Genomic DNA, 13,550 nt, shown 5'->3' with positions numbered 1-13,550 from the left:
GGTAGGTCTTGGAATTCGTCCACAGAAAGGCCAGAGAGACAACTTCACTCGTGAACCACCATGTTTACAACAGAGCCTTTAAGGCGTCCCAGTCTGCATGAAACCATCTCTCGCCTCTCTCTGAGACAAGACCAGAAACGCACGGTTCTTACGTTACGTTTGTGCCTATGAAATCAACTGAAATGTCAATTGCTGGTTTAAAAAATGAAAGAAAAAAAACAAAACAAAAAAAAACAGCATGTTCATTTTTTTCGGTAGGCTAGCTATCGAGGAGCCAGAACATTTGCGCATGCGCTGACGGAATGTTTGAACAAGAGAGAAAAACGCAGTACCTCCAGACACCGGCGCTGGAGCGTCGTACCAAACGAGTCATCCCGGGATTTCGGCCCGTGCGATCGCTTTTGGACGCAGTTGGCCCTTCGCTGCTTTCTGCTACCGACCTTGCCTCCCGGTACGGCATTGAGGGAGAGATATGTCGGCCCCTAAACCATATGTGACAAATCCCACGCCTACTCACAGCTCCAAACCGCCCTTGTCAATATAGCGTAAGAATTAGATGGCTTATATATTGAAAAGAAAAGTCATTTTATCTGTCATATGGTAAGCACTGGAGTCGCAGATTACAAAGTGTGCGCATGCGCCCTGCTAAAGGTAACATACGTACAGTCATAAGCTTTTTCCGAATAACTACAGGAGCTAATATCTTCGAGACATTACATTTACAGCTAAAATACATAACATCTACAGATACCTGCTAAATACATAATATTTAAAGATATATTCATTAAAAAGAAAAGCCGCTGTACAAAATGCGGCCCTGGATTCTCTTTTAAAACCAGTAAACTCATAGGTACGGATAAAATCAGCTAGCGCATTCCGCAACTTAGCTGACACGTAAGAAAAAAGAGAACTAAGACCATAACTGGTTGTTCCAGGTTTATCGAGGGACAGAATCATGTAATTTCCGCGAAGATCATGCATAACAAGGGGGCCGGGAGAGAAAACATATTTTTCACATAAGCAGAAAAACCCTTTAAAAAAAACAAACAAACAAACCCAAAAAAAAACATACTTTTATCAAGTAATGCGAGGAAATTTTGAATGCGCTTATTGCATAGAGATGTAGAGCTTGACTTTCGTAGTAAGAGGACAGGTAATCTGCAAATATAAATATCGTTATTCTCCTATTTACATCATTATACCGTTTCTTTGACACGAGAATTACAGCGAAATGAAAGCACAACTTTGTCGCGAATTTTCTATGATTAAAAACTTGTTCAGAAATCCAAAATCTAAGTTAACAGCACACACCACGTCTACTCCTGAGTATCTGGCTAGAAATCATTTCCTCAGGCCGCGCTTCAGCCATTCGATGAGGGCCAGTCTCGTGCTTCTTAAGTTGCCTCGCTCATGCCCAAAAAGAATTCTGGGTAATTCTGCCATTCCATGACAAGGGAAGAGTGCCGATTCTCATTTCATAGATTTTTTTATAAGTGTCGGGCCACCCAGTCCTACCAGCAAAATACAGCCTCCATTGACGTTTTTAGCTGTCAAAACTTGCCCAAATTGTATCGGTAGGTCTTGGAATTCGTCCACAGAAAGGCCAGAGAGACAACTTCACTCGTGAACCACCATGTTTACAACAGAGCCTTTAAGGCGTCCCAGTCTGCATGAAACCATCTCTCGCCTCTCTCTGAGACAAGACCAGAAACGCACGGTTCTTACGTTACGTTTGTGCCTATGAAATCAACTGAAATGTCAATTGCTGGTTTAAAAAATGAAAGAACAAAAAAAAACAGCATGTTCATTTTTTTCGGTAGGCTAGCTATCGAGGAGCCAGAACATTTGCGCATGCGCTGACGGAATGTTTGAACAAGAGAGAAAAACGCAGTACCTCCAGACACCGGCGCTGGAGCGTCGTACCAAACGAGTCATCCCGGGATTTCGGCCCGTGCGATCGCTTTTGGACGCAGTTGGCCCTTCGCTGCTTTCTGCTACCGACCTTGCCTCCCGGTACGGCATTGAGGGAGAGATATGTCGGCCCCTAAACCATATGTGACAAATCCCACGCCTACTCACAGCTCCAAACCGCCCTTGTCAATATAGCGTAAGAATTAGATGGCTTATATATTGAAAAGAAAAGTCATTTTATCTGTCATATGGTAAGCACTGGAGTCGCAGATTACAAAGTGTGCGCATGCGCCCTGCTAAAGGTAACATACGTACAGTCATAAGCTTTTTCCGAATAACTACAGGAGCTAATATCTTCGAGACATTACATTTACAGCTAAAATACATAACATCTACAGATACCTGCTAAATACATAATATTTAAAGATATATTCATTAAAAAGAAAAGCCGCTGTACAAAATGCGGCCCTGGATTCTCTTTTAAAACCAGTAAACTCATAGGTACGGATAAAATCAGCTAGCGCATTCCGCAACTTAGCTGACACGTAAGAAAAAAGAGAACTAAGACCATAACTGGTTGTTCCAGGTTTATCGAGGGACAGAATCATGTAATTTCCGCGAAGATCATGCATAACAAGGGGGCCGGGAGAGAAAACATATTTTTCACATAAGCAGAAAAACCCTTTAAAAAAAACAAACAAACAAACCCAAAAAAAAAACATACTTTTATCAAGTAATGCGAGGAAATTTTGAATGCGCTTATTGCATAGAGATGTAGAGCTTGACTTTCGTAGTAAGAGGACAGGTAATCTGCAAATATAAATATCGTTATTCTCCTATTTACATCATTATACCGTTTCTTTGACACGAGAATTACAGCGAAATGAAAGCACAACTTTGTCGCGAATTTTCTATGATTAAAAACTTGTTCAGAAATCCAAAATCTAAGTTAACAGCACACACCACGTCTACTCCTGAGTATCTGGCTAGAAATCATTTCCTCAGGCCGCGCTTCAGCCATTCGATGAGGGCCAGTCTCGTGCTTCTTAAGTTGCCTCGCTCATGCCCAAAAAGAATTCTGGGTAATTCTGCCATTCCATGACAAGGGAAGAGTGCCGATTCTCATTTCATAGATTTTTTTATAAGTGTCGGGCCACCCAGTCCTACCAGCAAAATACAGCCTCCATTGACGTTTTTAGCTGTCAAAACTTGCCCAAATTGTATCGGTAGGTCTTGGAATTCGTCCACAGAAAGGCCAGAGAGACAACTTCACTCGTGAACCACCATGTTTACAACAGAGCCTTTAAGGCGTCCCAGTCTGCATGAAACCATCTCTCGCCTCTCTCTGAGACAAGACCAGAAACGCACGGTTCTTACGTTACGTTTGTGCCTATGAAATCAACTGAAATGTCAATTGCTGGTTTAAAAAATGAAAGAACAAAAAAAAACAGCATGTTCATTTTTTTCGGTAGGCTAGCTATCGAGGAGCCAGAACATTTGCGCATGCGCTGACGGAATGTTTGAACAAGAGAGAAAAACGCAGTACCTCCAGACACCGGCGCTGGAGCGTCGTACCAAACGAGTCATCCCGGGATTTCGGCCCGTGCGATCGCTTTTGGACGCAGTTGGCCCTTCGCTGCTTTCTGCTACCGACCTTGCCTCCCGGTACGGCATTGAGGGAGAGATATGTCGGCCCCTAAACCATATGTGACAAATCCCACGCCTACTCACAGCTCCAAACCGCCCTTGTCAATATAGCGTAAGAATTAGATGGCTTATATATTGAAAAGAAAAGTCATTTTATCTGTCATATGGTAAGCACTGGAGTCGCAGATTACAAAGTGTGCGCATGCGCCCTGCTAAAGGTAACATACGTACAGTCATAAGCTTTTTCCGAATAACTACAGGAGCTAATATCTTCGAGACATTACATTTACAGCTAAAATACATAACATCTACAGATACCTGCTAAATACATAATATTTAAAGATATATTCATTAAAAAGAAAAGCCGCTGTACAAAATGCGGCCCTGGATTCTCTTTTAAAACCAGTAAACTCATAGGTACGGATAAAATCAGCTAGCGCATTCCGCAACTTAGCTGACACGTAAGAAAAAAGAGAACTAAGACCATAACTGGTTGTTCCAGGTTTATCGAGGGACAGAATCATGTAATTTCCGCGAAGATCATGCATAACAAGGGGGCCGGGAGAGAAAACATATTTTTCACATAAGCAGAAAAACCCTTTAAAAAAAACAAACAAACAAACCCAAAAAAAAACATACTTTTATCAAGTAATGCGAGGAAATTTTGAATGCGCTTATTGCATAGAGATGTAGAGCTTGACTTTCGTAGTAAGAGGACAGGTAATCTGCAAATATAAATATCGTTATTCTCCTATTTACATCATTATACCGTTTCTTTGACACGAGAATTACAGCGAAATGAAAGCACAACTTTGTCGCGAATTTTCTATGATTAAAAACTTGTTCAGAAATCCAAAATCTAAGTTAACAGCACACACCACGTCTACTCCTGAGTATCTGGCTAGAAATCATTTCCTCAGGCCGCGCTTCAGCCATTCGATGAGGGCCAGTCTCGTGCTTCTTAAGTTGCCTCGCTCATGCCCAAAAAGAATTCTGGGTAATTCTGCCATTCCATGACAAGGGAAGAGTGCCGATTCTCATTTCATAGATTTTTTTATAAGTGTCGGGCCACCCAGTCCTACCAGCAAAATACAGCCTCCATTGACGTTTTTAGCTGTCAAAACTTGCCCAAATTGTATCGGTAGGTCTTGGAATTCGTCCACAGAAAGGCCAGAGAGACAACTTCACTCGTGAACCACCATGTTTACAACAGAGCCTTTAAGGCGTCCCAGTCTGCATGAAACCATCTCTCGCCTCTCTCTGAGACAAGACCAGAAACGCACGGTTCTTACGTTACGTTTGTGCCTATGAAATCAACTGAAATGTCAATTGCTGGTTTAAAAAATGAAAGAAAAAAAACAAAACAAAAAAAACAGCATGTTCATTTTTTTCGGTAGGCTAGCTATCGAGGAGCCAGAACATTTGCGCATGCGCTGACGGAATGTTTGAACAAGAGAGAAAAACGCAGTACCTCCAGACACCGGCGCTGGAGCGTCGTACCAAACGAGTCATCCCGGGATTTCGGCCCGTGCGATCGCTTTTGGACGCAGTTGGCCCTTCGCTGCTTTCTGCTACCGACCTTGCCTCCCGGTACGGCATTGAGGGAGAGATATGTCGGCCCCTAAACCATATGTGACAAATCCCACGCCTACTCACAGCTCCAAACCGCCCTTGTCAATATAGCGTAAGAATTAGATGGCTTATATATTGAAAAGAAAAGTCATTTTATCTGTCATATGGTAAGCACTGGAGTCGCAGATTACAAAGTGTGCGCATGCGCCCTGCTAAAGGTAACATACGTACAGTCATAAGCTTTTTCCGAATAACTACAGGAGCTAATATCTTCGAGACATTACATTTACAGCTAAAATACATAACATCTACAGATACCTGCTAAATACATAATATTTAAAGATATATTCATTAAAAAGAAAAGCCGCTGTACAAAATGCGGCCCTGGATTCTCTTTTAAAACCAGTAAACTCATAGGTACGGATAAAATCAGCTAGCGCATTCCGCAACTTAGCTGACACGTAAGAAAAAAGAGAACTAAGACCATAACTGGTTGTTCCAGGTTTATCGAGGGACAGAATCATGTAATTTCCGCGAAGATCATGCATAACAAGGGGGCCGGGAGAGAAAACATATTTTTCACATAAGCAGAAAAACCCTTTAAAAAAAACAAACAAACAAACCCAAAAAAAAACATACTTTTATCAAGTAATGCGAGGAAATTTTGAATGCGCTTATTGCATAGAGATGTAGAGCTTGACTTTCGTAGTAAGAGGACAGGTAATCTGCAAATATAAATATCGTTATTCTCCTATTTACATCATTATACCGTTTCTTTGACACGAGAATTACAGCGAAATGAAAGCACAACTTTGTCGCGAATTTTCTATGATTAAAAACTTGTTCAGAAATCCAAAATCTAAGTTAACAGCACACACCACGTCTACTCCTGAGTATCTGGCTAGAAATCATTTCCTCAGGCCGCGCTTCAGCCATTCGATGAGGGCCAGTCTCGTGCTTCTTAAGTTGCCTCGCTCATGCCCAAAAAGAATTCTGGGTAATTCTGCCATTCCATGACAAGGGAAGAGTGCCGATTCTCATTTCATAGATTTTTTTATAAGTGTCGGGCCACCCAGTCCTACCAGCAAAATACAGCCTCCATTGACGTTTTTAGCTGTCAAAACTTGCCCAAATTGTATCGGTAGGTCTTGGAATTCGTCCACAGAAAGGCCAGAGAGACAACTTCACTCGTGAACCACCATGTTTACAACAGAGCCTTTAAGGCGTCCCAGTCTGCATGAAACCATCTCTCGCCTCTCTCTGAGACAAGACCAGAAACGCACGGTTCTTACGTTACGTTTGTGCCTATGAAATCAACTGAAATGTCAATTGCTGGTTTAAAAAATGAAAGAAAAAAAACAAAACAAAAAAAAACAGCATGTTCATTTTTTTCGGTAGGCTAGCTATCGAGGAGCCAGAACATTTGCGCATGCGCTGACGGAATGTTTGAACAAGAGAGAAAAACGCAGTACCTCCAGACACCGGCGCTGGAGCGTCGTACCAAACGAGTCATCCCGGGATTTCGGCCCGTGCGATCGCTTTTGGACGCAGTTGGCCCTTCGCTGCTTTCTGCTACCGACCTTGCCTCCCGGTACGGCATTGAGGGAGAGATATGTCGGCCCCTAAACCATATGTGACAAATCCCACGCCTACTCACAGCTCCAAACCGCCCTTGTCAATATAGCGTAAGAATTAGATGGCTTATATATTGAAAAGAAAAGTCATTTTATCTGTCATATGGTAAGCACTGGAGTCGCAGATTACAAAGTGTGCGCATGCGCCCTGCTAAAGGTAACATACGTACAGTCATAAGCTTTTTCCGAATAACTACAGGAGCTAATATCTTCGAGACATTACATTTACAGCTAAAATACATAACATCTACAGATACCTGCTAAATACATAATATTTAAAGATATATTCATTAAAAAGAAAAGCCGCTGTACAAAATGCGGCCCTGGATTCTCTTTTAAAACCAGTAAACTCATAGGTACGGATAAAATCAGCTAGCGCATTCCGCAACTTAGCTGACACGTAAGAAAAAAGAGAACTAAGACCATAACTGGTTGTTCCAGGTTTATCGAGGGACAGAATCATGTAATTTCCGCGAAGATCATGCATAACAAGGGGGCCGGGAGAGAAAACATATTTTTCACATAAGCAGAAAAACCCTTTAAAAAAAACAAACAAACAAACCCAAAAAAAACATACTTTTATCAAGTAATGCGAGGAAATTTTGAATGCGCTTATTGCATAGAGATGTAGAGCTTGACTTTCGTAGTAAGAGGACAGGTAATCTGCAAATATAAATATCGTTATTCTCCTATTTACATCATTATACCGTTTCTTTGACACGAGAATTACAGCGAAATGAAAGCACAACTTTGTCGCGAATTTTCTATGATTAAAAACTTGTTCAGAAATCCAAAATCTAAGTTAACAGCACACACCACGTCTACTCCTGAGTATCTGGCTAGAAATCATTTCCTCAGGCCGCGCTTCAGCCATTCGATGAGGGCCAGTCTCGTGCTTCTTAAGTTGCCTCGCTCATGCCCAAAAAGAATTCTGGGTAATTCTGCCATTCCATGACAAGGGAAGAGTGCCGATTCTCATTTCATAGATTTTTTTATAAGTGTCGGGCCACCCAGTCCTACCAGCAAAATACAGCCTCCATTGACGTTTTTAGCTGTCAAAACTTGCCCAAATTGTATCGGTAGGTCTTGGAATTCGTCCACAGAAAGGCCAGAGAGACAACTTCACTCGTGAACCACCATGTTTACAACAGAGCCTTTAAGGCGTCCCAGTCTGCATGAAACCATCTCTCGCCTCTCTCTGAGACAAGACCAGAAACGCACGGTTCTTACGTTACGTTTGTGCCTATGAAATCAACTGAAATGTCAATTGCTGGTTTAAAAAATGAAAGAAAAAAAACAAAACAAAAAAAAACAGCATGTTCATTTTTTTCGGTAGGCTAGCTATCGAGGAGCCAGAACATTTGCGCATGCGCTGACGGAATGTTTGAACAAGAGAGAAAAACGCAGTACCTCCAGACACCGGCGCTGGAGCGTCGTACCAAACGAGTCATCCCGGGATTTCGGCCCGTGCGATCGCTTTTGGACGCAGTTGGCCCTTCGCTGCTTTCTGCTACCGACCTTGCCTCCCGGTACGGCATTGAGGGAGAGATATGTCGGCCCCTAAACCATATGTGACAAATCCCACGCCTACTCACAGCTCCAAACCGCCCTTGTCAATATAGCGTAAGAATTAGATGGCTTATATATTGAAAAGAAAAGTCATTTTATCTGTCATATGGTAAGCACTGGAGTCGCAGATTACAAAGTGTGCGCATGCGCCCTGCTAAAGGTAACATACGTACAGTCATAAGCTTTTTCCGAATAACTACAGGAGCTAATATCTTCGAGACATTACATTTACAGCTAAAATACATAACATCTACAGATACCTGCTAAATACATAATATTTAAAGATATATTCATTAAAAAGAAAAGCCGCTGTACAAAATGCGGCCCTGGATTCTCTTTTAAAACCAGTAAACTCATAGGTACGGATAAAATCAGCTAGCGCATTCCGCAACTTAGCTGACACGTAAGAAAAAAGAGAACTAAGACCATAACTGGTTGTTCCAGGTTTATCGAGGGACAGAATCATGTAATTTCCGCGAAGATCATGCATAACAAGGGGGCCGGGAGAGAAAACATATTTTTCACATAAGCAGAAAAACCCTTTAAAAAAAACAAACAAACAAACCCAAAAAAAAACATACTTTTATCAAGTAATGCGAGGAAATTTTGAATGCGCTTATTGCATAGAGATGTAGAGCTTGACTTTCGTAGTAAGAGGACAGGTAATCTGCAAATATAAATATCGTTATTCTCCTATTTACATCATTATACCGTTTCTTTGACACGAGAATTACAGCGAAATGAAAGCACAACTTTGTCGCGAATTTTCTATGATTAAAAACTTGTTCAGAAATCCAAAATCTAAGTTAACAGCACACACCACGTCTACTCCTGAGTATCTGGCTAGAAATCATTTCCTCAGGCCGCGCTTCAGCCATTCGATGAGGGCCAGTCTCGTGCTTCTTAAGTTGCCTCGCTCATGCCCAAAAAGAATTCTGGGTAATTCTGCCATTCCATGACAAGGGAAGAGTGCCGATTCTCATTTCATAGATTTTTTTATAAGTGTCGGGCCACCCAGTCCTACCAGCAAAATACAGCCTCCATTGACGTTTTTAGCTGTCAAAACTTGCCCAAATTGTATCGGTAGGTCTTGGAATTCGTCCACAGAAAGGCCAGAGAGACAACTTCACTCGTGAACCACCATGTTTACAACAGAGCCTTTAAGGCGTCCCAGTCTGCATGAAACCATCTCTCGCCTCTCTCTGAGACAAGACCAGAAACGCACGGTTCTTACGTTACGTTTGTGCCTATGAAATCAACTGAAATGTCAATTGCTGGTTTAAAAAATGAAAGAAAAAAAACAAAACAAAAAAAAACAGCATGTTCATTTTTTTCGGTAGGCTAGCTATCGAGGAGCCAGAACATTTGCGCATGCGCTGACGGAATGTTTGAACAAGAGAGAAAAACGCAGTACCTCCAGACACCGGCGCTGGAGCGTCGTACCAAACGAGTCATCCCGGGATTTCGGCCCGTGCGATCGCTTTTGGACGCAGTTGGCCCTTCGCTGCTTTCTGCTACCGACCTTGCCTCCCGGTACGGCATTGAGGGAGAGATATGTCGGCCCCTAAACCATATGTGACAAATCCCACGCCTACTCACAGCTCCAAACCGCCCTTGTCAATATAGCGTAAGAATTAGATGGCTTATATATTGAAAAGAAAAGTCATTTTATCTGTCATATGGTAAGCACTGGAGTCGCAGATTACAAAGTGTGCGCATGCGCCCTGCTAAAGGTAACATACGTACAGTCATAAGCTTTTTCCGAATAACTACAGGAGCTAATATCTTCGAGACATTACATTTACAGCTAAAATACATAACATCTACAGATACCTGCTAAATACATAATATTTAAAGATATATTCATTAAAAAGAAAAGCCGCTGTACAAAATGCGGCCCTGGATTCTCTTTTAAAACCAGTAAACTCATAGGTACGGATAAAATCAGCTAGCGCATTCCGCAACTTAGCTGACACGTAAGAAAAAAGAGAACTAAGACCATAACTGGTTGTTCCAGGTTTATCGAGGGACAGAATCATGTAATTTCCGCGAAGATCATGCATAACAAGGGGGCCGGGAGAGAAAACATATTTTTCACATAAGCAGAAAAACCCTTTAAAAAAAACAAACAAACAAACCCAAAAAAAAACATACTTTTATCAAGTAATGCGAGGAAATTTTGAATGCGCTTATTGCATAGAGATGTAGAGCTTGACTTTCGTAGTAAGAGGACAGGTAATCTGCAAATATAAATATCGTTATTCTCCTATTTACATCATTATACCGTTTCTTTGACACGAGAATTACAGCGAAATGAAAGCACAACTTTGTCGCGAATTTTCTATGATTAAAAACTTGTTCAGAAATCCAAAATCTAAGTTAACAGCACACACCACGTCTACTCCTGAGTATCTGGCTAGAAATCATTTCCTCAGGCCGCGCTTCAGCCATTCGATGAGGGCCAGTCTCGTGCTTCTTAAGTTGCCTCGCTCATGCCCAAAAAGAATTCTGGGTAATTCTGCCATTCCATGACAAGGGAAGAGTGCCGATTCTCATTTCATAGATTTTTTTATAAGTGTCGGGCCACCCAGTCCTACCAGCAAAATACAGCCTCCATTGACGTTTTTAGCTGTCAAAACTTGCCCAAATTGTATCGGTAGGTCTTGGAATTCGTCCACAGAAAGGCCAGAGAGACAACTTCACTCGTGAACCACCATGTTTACAACAGAGCCTTTAAGGCGTCCCAGTCTGCATGAAACCATCTCTCGCCTCTCTCTGAGACAAGACCAGAAACGCACGGTTCTTACGTTACGTTTGTGCCTATGAAATCAACTGAAATGTCAATTGCTGGTTTAAAAAATGAAAGAAAAAAAACAAAACAAAAAAAAACAGCATGTTCATTTTTTTCGGTAGGCTAGCTATCGAGGAGCCAGAACATTTGCGCATGCGCTGACGGAATGTTTGAACAAGAGAGAAAAACGCAGTACCTCCAGACACCGGCGCTGGAGCGTCGTACCAAACGAGTCATCCCGGGATTTCGGCCCGTGCGATCGCTTTTGGACGCAGTTGGCCCTTCGCTGCTTTCTGCTACCGACCTTGCCTCCCGGTACGGCATTGAGGGAGAGATATGTCGGCCCCTAAACCATATGTGACAAATCCCACGCCTACTCACAGCTCCAAACCGCCCTTGTCAATATAGCGTAAGAATTAGATGGCTTATATATTGAAAAGAAAAGTCATTTTATCTGTCATATGGTAAGCACTGGAGTCGCAGATTACAAAGTGTGCGCATGCGCCCTGCTAAAGGTAACATACGTACAGTCATAAGCTTTTTCCGAATAACTACAGGAGCTAATATCTTCGAGACATTACATTTACAGCTAAAATACATAACATCTACAGATACCTGCTAAATACATAATATTTAAAGATATATTCATTAAAAAGAAAAGCCGCTGTACAAAATGCGGCCCTGGATTCTCTTTTAAAACCAGTAAACTCATAGGTACGGATAAAATCAGCTAGCGCATTCCGCAACTTAGCTGACACGTAAGAAAAAAGAGAACTAAGACCATAACTGGTTGTTCCAGGTTTATCGAGGGACAGAATCATGTAATTTCCGCGAAGATCATGCATAACAAGGGGGCCGGGAGAGAAAACATATTTTTCACATAAGCAGAAAAACCCTTTAAAAAAAACAAACAAACAAACCCAAAAAAAAACATACTTTTATCAAGTAATGCGAGGAAATTTTGAATGCGCTTATTGCATAGAGATGTAGAGCTTGACTTTCGTAGTAAGAGGACAGGTAATCTGCAAATATAAATATCGTTATTCTCCTATTTACATCATTATACCGTTTCTTTGACACGAGAATTACAGCGAAATGAAAGCACAACTTTGTCGCGAATTTTCTATGATTAAAAACTTGTTCAGAAATCCAAAATCTAAGTTAACAGCACACACCACGTCTACTCCTGAGTATCTGGCTAGAAATCATTTCCTCAGGCCGCGCTTCAGCCATTCGATGAGGGCCAGTCTCGTGCTTCTTAAGTTGCCTCGCTCATGCCCAAAAAGAATTCTGGGTAATTCTGCCATTCCATGACAAGGGAAGAGTGCCGATTCTCATTTCATAGATTTTTTTATAAGTGTCGGGCCACCCAGTCCTACCAGCAAAATACAGCCTCCATTGACGTTTTTAGCTGTCAAAACTTGCCCAAATTGTATCGGTAGGTCTTGGAATTCGTCCACAGAAAGGCCAGAGAGACAACTTCACTCGTGAACCACCATGTTTACAACAGAGCCTTTAAGGCGTCCCAGTCTGCATGAAACCATCTCTCACCTCTGTTTTCTTTCAAAGGGTTGCCTTTACCTACATTCCGGCTTAATGATGCCGGTGTGGCGGCTTCTGTGGACGAAGATGGCCCCAAAAACCACTTATAAAATTATGAACGTACCAGATTAAAGCAAACTCGCTGGCTCTCTTGATATGAATTGGACATTTTTCACGTGATGTTTACATGTGAGCCCACATTGACCCAAAACAGCAGGTGTTGTAATGAGTACTTCGTATATGTACCCTGGCAGAGCCAATTACCATGGAAAAAGTACAAAAGAAAACAAACAAGCACTTAGTACTTAAAAGGTTAAGAAGTAAGTGTTTCAAAGAGTGGTGAGTAATAGTCATGACCGCCTCTAGTTCTGTGATCTGCCGCAACATCACATCGTTATGAAAAGTTCCTGTAACATTCATTAAATTCTGGAACATCACCTTCATGTCCATCACACGAATGAAAAAACCCAAAAATTTGGAATGTTGTAGGAGACAAATTTAGAAATCTCCTCTCCAATTGTCAGGTCTGTGCGTTGCATCGTTTCTGAGTTATTTGTCGAATCATTATCCACAACTTTTACAGAGTTTTGTATGGAGCCGCCATGTTGGTGCAACCTCCGTCGTGCACCAAGTTTTAACACTTGTTTCTATGAAGGATGCATGCCATCTTGTCTTTTAGTGTTAGTTATTGAATAAGGCATTGGTTTGTGGAATAGAGCTGTTGTTGGCTTTGTTAGGAGAGGGTGTCAATGGGGTTAACCGTTAGCTGTGACACGTCAAGAAAAGTTAACCGTTAGGCGTGAAAATGTCAAAAAAAAAACCGCTAGCCTTGAAAAAAATCAATAGGATTTAGCGTGATTTTTTTAACTTTAAAGAGTGGAATA

Source organism: Montipora capricornis, chromosome 13, assembly GCF_036669925.1.
Source record: "Montipora capricornis isolate CH-2021 chromosome 13, ASM3666992v2, whole genome shotgun sequence".
Classification (NCBI taxonomy): domain Eukaryota; kingdom Metazoa; phylum Cnidaria; class Anthozoa; order Scleractinia; family Acroporidae; genus Montipora; species Montipora capricornis.
Note: the sequence above shows the minus strand (reverse complement) of the source record.